We start from the raw sequence: 17239 nt of genomic DNA on the forward strand, positions 1-17239 counted from the left end.
TCCCGCCTAGACCGACGACCAGAACTAGAGCCTCCACGCGAGGGTGTCGATGGAGGTGGCGACAGCAATGGAACAAGACTCGGGCCCCGAGAACTGGATGGTGGAGGTGGAGGTGGCATGGCTGCTGCAGCTGCTTCAGCTTCATCCCGTACAAGCTCATCTTCTAGTTCTTCCATATGTACAATGCCATCTTCCAAATTGTCGTCCTCAGGGTGATTGTCCCAAATTTTATATGTGGGATCTTCATTAGCCCGATCACAGTAATGGCTCAACAACCTCAAATTGTAGTGCACATAAACCAAGCTTTCTGCTCGGTTTTCGTTGAGCCTGTTTCTTTTCACATTATGTATATAACTGTAGGTGCTCCAACACCTCTCTGCAGAAGAAGAATTTACAACCTGTGCAAGAACTTTCAATGCCAATTTTCGCAAAAGTCCGTCGCCGCCATATGTTTCCCACCATGTGAGAGAATCAAATTTATCTTTGTCGTCCATTGCATGGAAGTTACCATACAAACCACTGCCAGTGAAGTATCTGCCTATTTCAAGGCGCACAGCTGCACATTCCTCCCTGTCAGGCACCAACTTTTCTAATGCATCCAGATATCCTTTAGTTACCTCTCGATCTAAATGGGGTTTGGTCCTAACACCACCCCCTGCTGCAGGTTTGCCCAACCAAGAATCTGAGTAGTATTTTGGCGTAAGGATATACGCCAAGCAATGTAGTGGAAGGTTAAGCCTTTTCCACCGTTGACACACACAATCGTGAATCAGATTGTACAAGTCGGGATCTCTGTTATTAACAATGTCTTTTATTTCCCCCAACATGGTATCCATTTGCTCATACACCTCACCAATCACTGGTTTGTCTGTATCTGCAAACCGAATCATGTTATAAATTGGCTTGGTGAAATCCAATACCTGTCTCACAGTTGTCCAAAACTGCCCATCAAGAGCGGCCTCCTCCACCGTTTCAAAACCTGCAATGTCAGCTACATTTGTAGCCCTTTCCTTTAACACCTGCCAATTTGGACTTGATACCATGCTAGCTAAACCCTCTCTTACCTTCAAAAGGCGCCTGAAGGTGAGGTAATAGCTACCAAATCTAGTCCTCGCAATCTTCAGCAACTCCAATCTCGAGTGACTGCGGAAAAGGCCATGGGTATTGCTATGATTTGTAATAAATTTTATCATTTTTTTTCCTTTCTTGTACAAATCACCAATCCATTGGTATTGTTCATTTTTGTTTTTGACAATATCATGCAACAGAAGGTTCAATGTGTGAACCAAACATCCAGACCAAAATATGTTCGGGTATCTATCCTCAATAATTGCTCCCGCTGCCTTACAATTAGGAGCATTATCAGTGATGACTTGGATGACATTGTATGGGCCAATACGCTCAATTGTTTCAAGCAATGCTTCTGCAATGTTGATAGCGGTCTTGAACTTGTCTGAGTAATCATGTGCAGCTAGAAAAATGGGACCACTTCGGGACACAGCGAGAACACTTATCAATGGCTTGCCTTTTACATTTGTCCATCCATCAGATACAATGGACACCCCATTGTCAGTCCAAGAACTTGTCATTTTATTCAAAGAATGTGATATTTTTGCTTTTTCATGATCAAGGCCAACTGTTCTTGCCTTGTCATACCCAGGGCTCTTGTATCCTTTAGGGGCATCATTTATGGCAGAAACCATTTCGTGCCAATAAGGTGAGCGTAGAACATTGAATGGTATCCCATTTGCATAGAGGAACCTGTAAATTTTTGAATCCACATCATTCCTACACCCCTCATCAAGGAAATCTGATATGGTTCTACGGCGTAAAGATGATGACCCTGAGCCTCCATGTCCATATCCACTGCCTTGGGAGGATGCTGAAGGAGTTCTTTGTGAGCTTTCAAAGAAACCCCTTGATCTTTTTGCTTTGTATTGGGCGTCCTCCTCTTCCTTTATGTATTTGGCTCTATCTTCTGTTGACACCTTGTCGCAAGTTCTGATTCCTATTTGTTTCTCTCCATCCCATGCCCTTTTCCCGCAAAGGTGTCTTCTCAAACGGGTGTATGAGCCTGTGAAATCAGAATTGCAATGGGGGCAATGAAATTTAGTGGTTCCACCCCCTCTCCCTGCTTCAGGCCTCTGAACATATTTCCACAATGGAGTTTGGTCTTGTTTAGTTTTTTGACCCTCATGTTCACCCTCCTCCACATCCTCCTCACTGGGGTTTTCACCTATTTGACTTCCTCCGGCTTCTTCATCCACCTCTTCAGTTTCAGGCCCCCTCCGTTTCCTACTCTCCACCACCATAATAACCAGAAAAGGGACCAGGAAGAGGAAAATGCCAATAAAAATCCCCAGGTCCATCGTGTTTGATGTTTGTAGGGTTTGAGTCTTGAATCTGCAAATTAATTTAGTTTATTGGGATTAATTCATTTAATTTATTAATTTAATTTAAATTAATGATCTTTAAACTCAAACAGGTAAATTAAACTAACCAAACTAACCACCTAACCAGCTAAACTAACTAAATGATTAAGTTACTTACCTCTGCAAGCTTGCTCCTCGCTCCTTGGCACTTGCTCCTCGCTCCTCAGCTCTGGCTCCTTGCTCCTCAGCTCTTGCTCCTTGCTCCTTTGCTCTCAAACTCAAGCTCAATCTCATTGAAATGATTTTGTTTTGGCCCATTGGGCTTATAAATCCAAAAAAATAAGTTAAATTTTTTGTTTTTTTCGGGTCCGCGGAATTTTTTTCCGCCGAATCGCTCCCGAATTTTTAAAATTCGCTCCCGGAGCGTTTTTTAATGCCCGGGAGCGATCAGGGAGCGATCGCTCCCCGATCGCTCCCGGGCATTAAAAAGCGCTCCGGGAGCGCGGGAGCGATCGCTCCCTGAAGCGCTCCCTCACAGACCAGGGAGCGCAAATTTTTTTACGGGAGCGCGCTCCCGAAAATCGCTCCCGTCCGGGAGCGATTTGGGGAGCGCGCTCCCGACCCGCTCCCGAGCCGCTCCCGCCCGGAGCGCGCTTCGGGAGCGGGTTCGAAGGGGGGGGGGGGGGCGCTCCCCCGCATCACTGATTTTGACTGTTTTAGATCATATCGAAATGATGGGTTATATAGTTTAGCGGCTTCTCAACACCTTCTCTTTAGGGACAAAACCTTCGTTTGCATAACCTCCAAACATTTTTCGAAGTGCCTCTATCACTGTGAGTCACAATCAAAGAAATATTTTTGATTTATTTATCTGATATGTAAATATCCCCTCCCATGGATTATTTTTAGGGAGAGAAATAACCATGGGTTGAGTTGTAATGGTTTATTAATTAAACTTATTTTTGGTTTCTAACGAGAGTGAATGCAATATTTCCTTAGACCTCTTATTGTCGAAGACGATCTTCTTGTCAAAGATAATGATGTATAGACTATCTAAGACCGTTTTACATAATAATACACTCGGTTTACACACATAATACAACACGGAGTTCGAGATCACCGTTGTATTTGTATTTTTTCTTTTTTATTTGGTACATCGATTCACTTAGATTTAATCGATAATTCATAGCGTATAATGATTTTGTATATTTTGAAGTTATATGTTAATTTTGAAAGGTAAGGTATGTATAAGTTCTTTAAGATGAAAATTAGTAAACTTTTATTTGGTTATCGGTAAAATTGATTGTTTTTCATGGTCTCATCTTGATATATTCTTTTGATTTTTAGGAAAAGTATATATATATTTTTAAATTAAAGAGTCAATGAATTTTATGCAGAAATAAAATTATTTTAGTAATTTTATGTATTTATTTATTTTTATGAAAATAGAATTTTAATTTAATTATCAATATATATTAGGTAGATACATGCAGCAAGAAGTGATGGGAATATGGAAAATAGAGATCAAAATGATAGAAATTATAATCAGAAAGAAAGCCACCTTCTCTAAGAGAAGAGTAGGTCTGCTTAAGATGGATAAAGAACTATCCATCATCTGTGATACAAACGTAGCCATCCTCATCTTTTCAAGCTCAGGAAAGTTCTTTGATTAGTCCATTTCATATATGAAAAACATTTTGGAGCATTACATGAAGCAGTTCTGTAAGTGTATGTTTAATCTCTAAGGGCGCTTAAATAGAGAATGCCCATATTTGTTTCTTACATTAATATTTTACAAATTGGATCCTAGCTACATTCCCTCAGATGGGTGGATTCTTTCGAATCTTCAAAATAAAGACCACCAAGGACTGGAAAAATGAAGAACATGACTATTAGAAGCCACAACTAAGCGGTGAAAGGCTTCATAGAAATCAAGGAAAAATGAACAAATGAAATTTTCATCTTTCAGATGGACTACTCCCACTAGGCTTGAGACTAAGAAAGGTTGTGTAAAGTCTACTTTATGGGATTGTTTTATTGTGATGCTCATTTATCCTACAACTACATCAAGTTCCTGAAAATGAAGGAAAAATTATAAGAGAAATATGAAAAATTATATTTTTTGTCACTGTAAAACAATATGAATATGCATACCTTATCCACAATTAGTTGAATGAATTCATCGTAGCTTGGTGGCGGAGTAACTCCATTTTCGAATGTGATATACTCAACCATACAATTTAGTGTTTCTATTGCCTTTTCAATTTCCTTCCCTCAGAAACCCATGGAGTTTATCCCAAGGCACTCCTACTGTCAATCTAGTGGAACTTGGACAGGGAGATGTTGTGTGATTTTCTAATGCATGTGCATGTGTATTCTCCTCATAAATTGTATGGATGGTAACGATAAGAATGAGCCAGAAAACCAAACATCTCAATGTTGGGCCACTCATTCCTAAGTGTTCACCAAAGGAGGGATCTACAGGGAGTGATACAAAATTGCACAACCTGTCTACTTTTCAGTTGAAGTGGAAGAATGTCTTGTGAATTTCCATTAAACTAGTATATCCTTGTGTCAATTATTTTTTTATTTGTTTAAATTATTTGGTGAGGTCTATTTATGACGAGATAATGTTCCAAATGTTCCATTCCTTCTATATACTTTTCACCTTTAAAGGAAATGGCTAGTTACTTTTATATTGAAACAAGATATAAAATTAAAATTGATAATATCTGAATATCAAAAACTATTTTTGAAATAAATATACAAAAATATCGAAAACTATTTTTGAAATAAATATACATGTGTGATGTGAATTTAATTCCATAAAGCCATTGAAAAAATTCACGCTTACACTACTGCATTGAAAATAATAAGGCAACACACTTATATTTTGTTGAAAATACATCCATGTCATTTGAACATGTAGGATCCTCAGTTGGAATGTCATTTTAAGACATATTATGAGGCAAAGGAAAAATGTTATAGATTTCTCCATCCTATAAGAGGGTTTACTCTCTAACATATAAATTCAAAGCTTCAATCACATTAAATGGTGGAAATTAAATTCATATCTAGTTGTTAAACCACAATTTCAAGACCCTTGTATAATTGGAATTGGCTTCCTTGATAACAAAGAATTGTTATAATGTATATGCATTTGAATCTACAATTGATTGGCAATTCTGTCTTCATGAAGGTTTTACAAAAGATGGAAAATTGACAGAGGTCATGTTAACATGATATAGGCCAATTCTCAATCTATTGGTGACCTACAAAGTTATTTTCTCCACTACTGGATTTCATAATTCGAGTTGGCTCCATCTCCTATTTGTAGCTCGAGAATCGTTGTAATTGGTATCCAAATTGGTGGTGATCTAGTTCCCGAGGAAGCTTCATATCCAATGAATCTAATTTAGGTAATAAACTATTATGATTGACTTCATGGCAATTTGAAGTTGCATAGAAGTCTCTATCACTAGCTTTTTTCTGGGCAGTTAATCGTTTCTTGGAGGCACACCAAACCACCCATCCTTCTTCCTTTTAAGAATAAAATAATAAATTCCTGTAATGCAAGTTTTATACCATTTCTCAACCATTTCCAAGGGAGCTACTTACTGAAATAAAATAAAATAAATGTAGTGCGTACATGAAATAGAAATGTGTGCACTCTTAGTATTTATTCATTATCACTTGCCTTGCCTTGCCCGATTCCCCGAGCACTTGCAAATGCAATAGTATATTCATTTTACCTTATTTATAATAAAAACCCCTACCATATTTATAATAATTAATAATTGAAATAAATTTAAAATTCTGCAAACTTATTAAACTCTCCATATAAAAATGGCTCAAAAACAAAATCAATCTACTCTTTAATATAAACATAATTTTTAATGATGATACCATCTCTATTTTGGTTGGTAGCACTATTTGTTCCCATTCAAAGCCAAAAAATGTCATGAATACTAGTGAAAATACAAGGTAAGTTTCAAACCCTGAATCAAGTTCTCATAGGCTATTGTCATTCACACAACCATGGCGAGTAGACTCGTTGTCATTGGGATAACATTGCACAACCTCATAATATCATCTCCATTTGATAATGTTCTTTTTTGTGGTACTTGTAATGTTTCTTTATACTATTAGTAATGATCATTTACTCACTATAAATGGTATAAATATGTATGGTGTTAGCTTATTGACTGGGTTTAATTGTTAAGAACATCTTTTTTCTCTTATTAAGAAAAGGAAATTAAAAAAATAGGATAAGATAAAACTTAAAAAAAAAATGTAATACTTTAACATTTTGGCAGTCAAATCACTGTATCAAAGTGGATCTCTTTTCCCATAAACAAATGAACTTTAAGCAACGAAGTACACAATCATAATGCTCAAACCCAATCAAAGCTAAATAAAAAGAGAGCACTCAATACCCAAAGATTTCTTATAGTGACTTACACATTGCTTTACTTTGAGAGAAAAATTAAAATGGCCCTTTTGGGGATCAGAGTATATATCTTTTGATCAAAGTTTTAAAGATAAAATGAGACAAGGACCCTCTGGAACAACTTGTGGTTACTTAGAAATTTCATGGTTTTCTTCTAGAAAAAGAGAAAAAGGATGAATAAAGAGAAATTATAGAGACAATAGAGAGAAAAATGACTCTCACAATGATTTGGAAGCTCGCCAAAAGAATGAGAGAAAGTTTTTAACACCTAAATTATTGGCTATTCAAGTAGGGTGAAAAATAATTTATACTCGGGTTGTTGCTATCCCTCACCGAGATTTAAATTTCCAAAAGACATGTTCAACATACCCATGTATACGGGTTAGGCTATATGTTCCAGTTAGATCCAAATACAGATCCTGTGGAAATAGATATCTACAGTAACAGTTTCTTAGCCAGCATGGTATCTCATGTGAGCTTGTGAAACGTACGCGTTTGCTATTAACTTCTATTAGTCACAGCTGGAATAACCCAAAATAGAGAAATAACCCAAAATAGGAAGCGAATGAGAAGGGGTCAGTTATGGACACCGAGAAGGGGTCTGCTAAGAGAGAGCAGTCAGCCAAGGTCATGAATGAGCAATGAGCAACATGAAAAAAGGGCAGCCATGGCTACTATGTCAAGGCCACCACCAATGTACAATGTAAAAACTGAAGCAATGAAGAAAGCTCTACATCCCATGCCCTGATAGCACGTTTAAAAAACATGGAGTGCTCACCCGGACCATACAAAAGCTTGAACTCAATACACAAAACAAAACAAGCTTGAACTCCATACACAACACAGACCAGCACCAGGAAAAGCAGAATTGACAGAAAGATTGAAACCACATATTCGTCAACTATATTTATTATTAAAATATTGCAATACACATCGATTGTTGCAACCTCTTACTAGATTTCTCCATTTATGAATGCATCCCTCCACACTTCTTCCATATCTGCATTCGTTCATCTTTTCTGATATATCTTGCCATAGAATCTATTTCATGATATTTCCTCTCTAGGGAGGCCAAAAATCCAGGCACTCAGAGGTATGTGGTAGAAAGAAAAACTGATTGGAAGGGCGACCGGAATAAAGAAAAGCTTGTTCAAATGAAGGAGCGATCTAAAAACTGGGAAAAGCCAGAAACAAAATATTTGGTAAAATTAAAGGATGAAATGCAATCCAGATTCAATAAGGCTACAGTAAAGCATGGAATTCTATGGCAAGAGATATCAGAAAAGATGAACGAACGCGGATATGGAAGAAGTGCGGAGGGATGCATTCATAAATGGAGAAATCTTGTAAGAATCGATGTGAAAATGAGCTCTTTTTCAATTGACCATTAAATAGTAATTATTTGAAAAGGAAGAAAATTTTGGGTAAAAATCACATCATCAGAATTTAGTAGGTTTCTAATTATTCAGTGTGGTTTATTTTCAAGACAAAATGAAGAACAGGATCTTGTCAGTGTGATTTGTGTTGAATGAGTTTATGTAACATGTTGTTACATTATTTCGATTTCTTAGTTTGTACATGATTTGATAACGAAATTGTGGGTACTTTGAGGCAATTAACTGTATTGATTATGAGTTGTAATTGGTTTTGGTTCATGCTTGAAAATGAATCCCAATTGATATAAATAAGGGTGAATCCATGTATATGTGTTTGGACTCTGAACACAAGACAAAGTATGAGAGTAATCATATGGTAAAATGTTTTGTGCGAATGTTGGAAGAAGTCCGCTTTGGATAAGTAGGTGTGTATTATTTATGGGAGAAATAGAAAAACATCATCGATTTTCCTGAATATTAATATCCATCAATGAACAATGGTTCATCGAAGATGAACGGGAGATTAGTGAGGGTTTTTGTGTAAGGTTTTGGTGAGGAATAAATCAATCCCATTTTGAAATTGATTTGGAAAAAATGAATATTCCATGTCTGTGTGTTGATACCATTTAATCCTCTGTTCATAAATAGAGCTTGAGAAGTAAATTAATTTGCTAGAGAATGTGATCATCAATTGATTGAATGTATGAGTGATCCTTGTTTGTATTGGGCTATTAGAATGGTAGAAATTGATCTCTACAAGATAATGGCTTTGTTGTGGAGGTAACTCATGTATCTAGAGGTTGTATGTGTGAAAAATCAATTTGCTTGTTGAATTGGTTTGTACCTATGCATGGTGGAGTAACGGTACAAGAAGAAAGAACAATGATATAGTCCAATCATGGAATGGGGAGTGTGGAATGTAATAATCGATTTGTAAATTGATTTGTGGAGTTGGCACATATGGCAGCAAGCATAAGGGCTTAAAGGTCAATTTGCCAAAGTACGTGCTGAAGAAATCTTTTTAGATTTCGTTGAAAGGAATTTAACTGACCATAGGGTCAATCTAGTAGGAAATTGGTACTTGGAGAAGGAGACCTCAGCTATTTAACAAAGAGTAGTGATCTCTGGTTTTTAGAGGTTGACTATTATTCGAAGAATGGTGATTTAAATATCTGTGTGTAGACAAAATACATTGAATGAGCCATGTCATTCCAAATTTCTGGAAGTTGAGATGTTGGAAAGTGACTTTGAGAATCAAAGTTAGTGGATAGTTGTTTATATAATTGCTAGGGTAAGGGTTTTTTACTATAATCTTGAGATTAAGATCGTGGATTTCTGAGACATTCTCATAAAAAAAAGCATATGTTTGATTGAAATGGAGTAGCAAAGAGTTCCTATGAGAATAGCTTAGATTCATGATAAAATTAGCACAAAGAAAAGTGTTGACAAAGTCACTGCAAAATCATTTGGCTAGGAAAAGAAGGTTTAGAATGGGTACGACGTAATCTATGTGCGGCATGACAACATTAAATAATTTAAAGATTGTAGGAAGAAGATATGAGCAAAGTATTAATGGCATAAAGTGCCACTTAGATAAGGACAAAACTAACTATGAGAGCAAGCACCTAAAGGGTGCATCATTTGGTATCAGAGCAGAAGGAGATTCTGCGTGTAAGGGAAGAAAGGATCAGATTTTAAATCTGACAGGTAGCAGTGCACAGAGATAAAGTGTGACAAAAGATCTGAAGGTAATATGGTAAATTTTATTTATTTTAATTCTTGGTTGAGGATTGTGTTTGCAGATTTCAGATTGCAAACTGAAGGAGGAATATCTCAACAAAAGAATAACAAGAAGAGTTGTAAGAGAAGAACCAGTTGCGTTCTGAAGACGGAGTGAATGAAAGACTCTGAAGGAACGTGGTAGTGAACCTGAAGAATTTCGCTGAAGGTTGGACAAAGAGGACAAGAGTGTTCTCAGAAGGAAGTGAAATTTCAAAAGCCAAGGAGAAAAGGAGTTTCTCAATAGAGGTTCTAGAGATAGAGAACCAGTGTTACCAAAAGACTGAGCTCAAAGGAGAGAAGGCTTGGTGAGGTACATGGAGACTTGCTGAGAAAGAGAGGCTTAGTGCAGTTCACAAGTGAACAAATGAAGTTCACAAAGGAGGGGAAGTCAATGATCATTGAAGGTCATTACAGAGGTTCAGAGGAAAGCCATAGCAAGAGGAAATATGCCAAGGAAAAGGACACAAAGATGATGAGTCAAGAAGAGTTTGAGAGAAAGTTGAGATAAATTTCCATCTTGGGTTATTGATGGAAATGTTATAGATGAATAAGGAAGACCAGAGGTATGGTTGGACTATGAAAAGGAAAGTCAAATGGCATAGATTGCAAGTGAAGTGGGAGCATAGATTGAATTCTCAATTGAAGGAAGAGCTACTCAGAATAAGTGAGTATGTGGAGAAAGTTTTGGTATGTAAACTAGAACATGGCCCATTGATTTCTGAAAGTACTGAAGAGATAGAGGAAAATCCTACGGAGGATCTGAATCATATGAAGGATTCAGAGCAGCAAGAAGAAGTGGAGAAGGATATCAAGCAACCAAGTGAAGTGCTTGAGGAGGCTGAGAAGAAGAGCATTGAAGAATTCTTGAGTCATGTAGAGGACTTGGAACAACAGGAGGATTTGATGATTGAATCATCAAATGAGACCATCAAGTCTTGTGGTTTTAAAACTGACAAGTTATGTGTGATTGCAAGTATTGCAGAAGACAAACCATCTTATGGAACTGTCTTGAGTGAGGCTGAAAGTTGCCAAGCAAAGTATGATGATGACTGTCTTTCAGATGAAGATCAAGTTGAGTTATTACAGCAGAAGGAGTTCATAAATTCCTTTCTTAGTGAAGGAAGTATCTTCAATGGAGATGAGACAATTATGTCTTATGATGAGGAACCTGTTATTGGTAAGGACAAAGAGAAATTGGCTTTCTTAAGTGGCCAAAGGAAGATTGTTGGATAAACATCTAAAACTGTCACAGAGATGGAGAATCATAATTTTGTTTTGATGAAGAATGAAAAAGTAGTGTCACCAATTATAAAAACAATTGAAAAAAGTAAGCATATACCTTTTTCAATTATCTTATGATACATTTTCAATAGCATCTCGATTTATCCATTCAATTTAAATTTCCCGTCTCTAAATTTTTATTATAATAATTCCCATCCTCTCCTTGATTCAATTATGTTCTGACACATTTTCAATGGCATCTCAATTTGTACATTCAAATTAATTGGATTTTTGTTGCACATGGTAAAAAGTTACATAGAGTTCATGGCTCAGCTACTTAGGCTTTTGATAAAGAAAACGAAATGGTTTGATTGTACACAGTTTCAGCTAATCAAAAAAAATTCCATCTTCAAAAACAGGTAGATTAATCTACAGTCTCTTTCTAAGACAAAATTGTGATGCACTTAGCAACTTGGTCGATAAGTTGTATAATTGAAATCACACGTGTCCATCCACAATCCTGACGGTGGAGAACCGGAGATATTGGTGGATCAGTTTTAATGGTCGACAAATATTGGACAAAAGCTTTCCTCTAAAAATGCATAATTAACTTTCCCCTAAAATTGCATAATTAATTAATCTTGGGTTGAGAATGTAATCTTCTGGTTTTGGATTTTCGGCTCGAGGTTTGTTAATAGGTTGAAAAATCTTTAATTTTACCGATGTTAGTTTGTTTTTGTTTTTTGTTTTTTTAATTATTTTTTTGATTTGTATATAATTTTAGGGAGTTATAGAGTAAGACATGATAATTTTTTTTTTGCATACTGGATATTGTAATGTTTTTTCTATAATGAATTGGAAAGTACTTCCGAATACAACAATTTTTTAATTATAATGTTTTTTTTTTAATTATTTTTAACTTTTTAGTTATTTCTAAAAATTTAATTAAAAAACAATACTATTCCATATTAAATAATTTATAACTATTTTATTAAAAGTTGATAATTATAAAATTTATATATTTACTTTTATATTGAAACAAGATATAAAATTGGTGATACCTAAATATCAAAAACTATTTTGAAATACATGTACATGTATGATGAGTGTGGATATGAATTTAAGGCACTTGTGTAATCTAAACGATTAAAAGAAAAGGGAATAATGTATGTAAAATAATAAAATAACGAAGTCTACAATTTTTAGTTTTAATACATTCGAGCAAAAGAAGCAACGAAATTATTACCATATTTGATTTTTCTACACACTTAGAAGCTCCACGTTTGCTCCCGTAGATATGTAGAAAAACACAGGGTAAAATCCACCGTTGTATTGCAACTGTAATCCCATCCAATCGCTGAACTTGCTGAACTTGAATGATTTCGTAAATAATCCCATCTAGCGGATAAATTTGAATTTATACAGTTGTCATGCCACGGTGGATCAATATAACCGTTGGATCAATCAACACCTGACGTGGATCGATTTTAAATTGTAGTACGAATTGGCTGGCTCGCGTCTCTCTTTCTCCTCTGTTCACTACTCCTTTCTTCGGCAGTGTAGTGCTGCTGTGAAGCGTTCAATTTGTAGGAGGAGCACTGTACATATTTGTAGGTCGAGCACTGTGCTTATTTTATTTTCATTTTACTGTGTTGAATTCAATTTCTTCGCTTCAACCTCACAGGAGGAAGGAACGAATTAGTTACTGGTTTTGGCAGATCCGATTTATTACACAATAAAATGGTGATAAAATCCCTTCTATCGTTATCGTTTCCTTCCTCTTCTTGATTTAGTTTAAGTTTATCGGATGCATTTTCAATTTGTCATTTGAAATTTAATTTTCCTGTTCCTGAATTTTTGTTGTTAATTTTTTTTCGCGGGTGGAAAAAAATTGAAAGGGTTTAATGCGTTTGGAAGATCTAATTTGATATACACTATTATAATAGTGGTTCTGATACATTTTCAATGGCATATATTTGTCCATTCAAATTTAAATTGAATTTTTCTTGCAGATGGCAAAGAATTACAGAGGAGTTCATGGCTCAGCTACTTGGCTTTCTGATCCAGAAAAGTAAATACACTTTCAAAAGCAAACAGAGATAAAAAACATAATCTTTGAATCATAAAAACAGGTAGAATAATCTCCAGTGTTCCTCTCGTTGTTAGCAATAACTTAATGAAACAGTAGAAAGGAAGGAAACCAGATCTATAAAATTACGAAACTAAAACCAAATTACGAAACTAAAATTAGATTGATTGCAATAGATTGGATTAAATTGTTCGATGACCTAAGCTTATTTTTGAGATGACGCTATTCCATGTTTAGAATTAGGGTTATTTAGGATTATTTCAATAGTTATAAATAATCTTGTATTTCCTTTATGATCTTAGAGTGCATTTGGCATTTACGTTTTTACATGTTTAGAGTTAAGGTTATTTGGATAGTTATATAGTTATAAGAACCTGAGTTTGAGTGTATTTAGAATTTGTTTTTTATGACTTTTTCTTTAATAACTATTCAATATGAGTGTATTTTTAAAATTTAATTTTCATTTATTTTTTATCTAATTAATAAATCATAACCTTTCGTGCTATGTTATCTAATGATAAAAATTCTTAATATTTTAGTTGTATATATTGGTTGGTAAATTCAACTCTAAAGGTGTGTTTTCAGGTAAATTATAGTGAATGAAAATAAATTTGAAGATAAATTATTTAATAGTATGGATTTCTGGAAAATAGTGAAACTGTTCAAAATTGTTAGGAGAAAACACTTCCTTTATTATAAATTTCAATATTATTTAAAAAATTTGAAATAAAATTAATTTTTAATATTTTTTTAATATTATATTATTTTAAAAGAGTTATAAATCTACATTTATAAAAAAATAATTGTAATTTAAATAAATTAAAAGTAAATAAATTATTTACTTAAAAATAAAATTAAATAAAAAAATTTATCAAAACTTTGAATGGTTATTATCTCATATCATTAGTACCTTATTATGTCACATCTCTTCACTAAGATACTCTCTTAAATCTCATTTCAAACCTCAAGAGGATGATATCTACCCCTACTAAATGCACCATTCTTAGTCAAATTTGGCTTAATTTTTTACGGTGCAAAACTTCAAGCAAATTGGCTCTTGTGATCCCGAGGAGTAGGAACCAATCAAGCAATCATAATCCATGCTCAATGCTAGAGAAATGGAGACTTAAAATGTTGAAAAATAAGAACCACTCTAGAAACCTTAAAAGTGCCATGTTTGGAGAATCCACCAACACAGCAAAAAAAAAAAGTGTGCAAAACCTTTAAAATAGTGTTAATAATTTGACCAATATAAATTGGACCCTTGAGATATTTGTCCATCCCAATATCCTTTTCGGGACTCCTTTTAACTTTTTATGATATTTTATGTGTGTGCATTTCTTATTATCTCATCATTATTGCATTGAGAGGTGATCTCCACTGCAAAGTCTAAGAGGTGTTGGCCTATCCAGTTATGTTATGTAAATATTTTGAATCAGTCAACATAAAATAAAATAAAATAAAAAGAACCACATTTTAAAATATATATTCTAGGTTATTTTTTTTAATCAATTTTTGTTGGGTAGTTAAAGTAAATTTGAAAAAAAAGCCATGTTCAAATAAAAAAATGTATTCATGTGGAATATAGGCTAGCTAAAGGGAGAGTTAAACCAACTTAGATCCATCTTAACTTCAGATCTACCAAGCCCCTAAAGGGATCAAATTTCTTAGGATGTGAATATGTTAAGATGCAAAATATTTGATCTCTTGGCATTTGGTAGATCCGAAGTTAAGATGGATCTAGACTCAAGAGATTTGATCCCCTTAGGCACTTGGTAGATCCCGAATTAAGATAGATCTAGACTGGTGGTGACCTTTCATTTATGAAAATCCTTTTCATGTCCATGTTCCTTTTTGACATTCGAAAATAAATTAATTTATTTTAATCCTCCATGTATGAGTGACAACCACTTTTTGTGGAAAAGAAGCTTGAAAGAATTGTTATTTGTAAATCTTGGAAAAGAAATTAGATGTAATTGTGATTTGGAAGTTTTATTTAATATATATTTTAATTCAAATCCAATTTTTGAATAGATGTGTTTTACTAGATGGTGCGGGACAATTTTATCTTATAGCTTTTATTCATGTTGAGTTTTAAGAGATTTAATTTCTTTGTTGGAATGTTAGGATATTGTGTATAAAATTTAAAAATTTATTCTAGTAATGAACATGATTTTCTCTAAAATTGTCTTAACCTAAATTAAATAATGATAGATTATAAGTATTGCAGTTATTTAGCTAGCTTTCTATATGTGAGATTAGAATAAAAATAAAAACAAAGATTTTGTGATAGGTTAGTCGTTTACTTACTTGGCATGGAAATATCTTAGCGGTTTAAATAGAAATAATCTTTTAGACTTCATGACACAAGTTTGACTACACTTGAAGACAAGAGTGATGTGTTGTGGTTTCTCACCCTATCATGAATGACCAATCGCTAAAATAAACTAACGCCTGAACCTACTAAGTGGCATTATTACAATAAGCCACGTGGTTAAACTAACAACCTAGATTCTCACTACAATTTTCCATTTTGTACAATTTGCTTCTAAGGGAAGTCCCCTTCCCTTTAGATGTTTTCATGACCCATTTCGGGTCAAAGCCAAAGTGACTAGCCCTAGCATGATTCTCCAGTATCATACTCTCCAAGGGGAAAAAGACACGACCTCATGGTCATATGTCTCTATTTTCTTGATCGTTCTAGATCACACACGAAATGTTATTGTTGGTTATTTGTCTTGTTCTGTTGTTGCTCCATTCCTGAAGTCAGGCTACTGGGATCCCAATCTTAATTCTACAGTATGTCATTTTCTATGCTAAGGCAATCTTGCATATTCAGTTGCACCTTGCTATTGGCTATAATTTTCTTTTGGTTGTACACTCTTGTGGACTCTTTTTGCATCAACATTCTTATCTTCTCAACCTCCCTGTGTAATCTGCCCTCTTGATGGAACATATTGTTTCTTCTTTTTTGGTTCAAACCTTTGGTACCAGAGTCTTCAAAGACTGCAAGGCTACATTCTCCACCTCATCATATGGCTTCCATGCTTCACTGTAAAAAATTAACATTCCTTCCCATGGATACTCCATGGAAAATAGATTTCCATCTTTTCTACATTGAATGGATCCATAGTAGGAGGGGGAGGGGCACTCTATGACACCGAGAAGGATAAAGTGTTTAGGTACTCATAGGGTCTTGGTTATATGACACCTAATCAAGCAAAGGTATATGGTAACTATTAGGGACTTTTGTTAGTTAAAGAACATGGGGTGGACACACATATGGTTATCAGATAATCTCTCCCAATCATGCATCATGTAGTGAAAAGCTCCCTCCCAAAGGAGAAACCTATTGAAAATATGTAATTTTTTTTTCACGAGTGGAAAAAAATTGAAAGGTTTTAATGCGTTTGGAAGATCTAATTTGATATACACTATTATAATAGTGGTTCTGATACATTTTCAATGGCACATATTTGTCCATTCAAATTTAAATAGTGGTTCTGATACATGTTCAATGGAACATATTTGTCCATCAAATTTAAATTGAATTGTTCCTGCAGATGGCAAAGAATTACAGAGGAGTTCATGGCTTAGCTACTTAACTTTCTGATCAAGAAAACTAAATACACTTGCAAAAGCAAATAGAGATAAAAAATAATATTTGAATCATAACAACATCCCGAATAATCTCTAGTGTCCCTATCGTTGTTAGCAATAACTTAATGAAATAGTAGAAAGGAAGGAAACCAGATCTATAAAATTACCAAACTAAAATCAAATTACTAAACTAAAATAACATTGATTGCAATAGATGGAATTAAATTGTTTAGTGATCTGAGCTTATTTTTGAGATGAAACTCTTACATGTTTAGGATTAGGGTTATTTAGGATTATTTCAATAGTTATAAATAATCTTGTGTTTCTTTTATGATCTTAGAGTGCATTT

The sequence above is a fragment of the Pinus tabuliformis genome, chromosome X (genome assembly GCF_031772625.1).
Source record: "Pinus tabuliformis cultivar Carrire ecotype Pingquan chromosome X, CPIR1, whole genome shotgun sequence".
NCBI classification, from domain to species: domain Eukaryota; kingdom Viridiplantae; phylum Streptophyta; class Pinopsida; order Pinales; family Pinaceae; genus Pinus; species Pinus tabuliformis.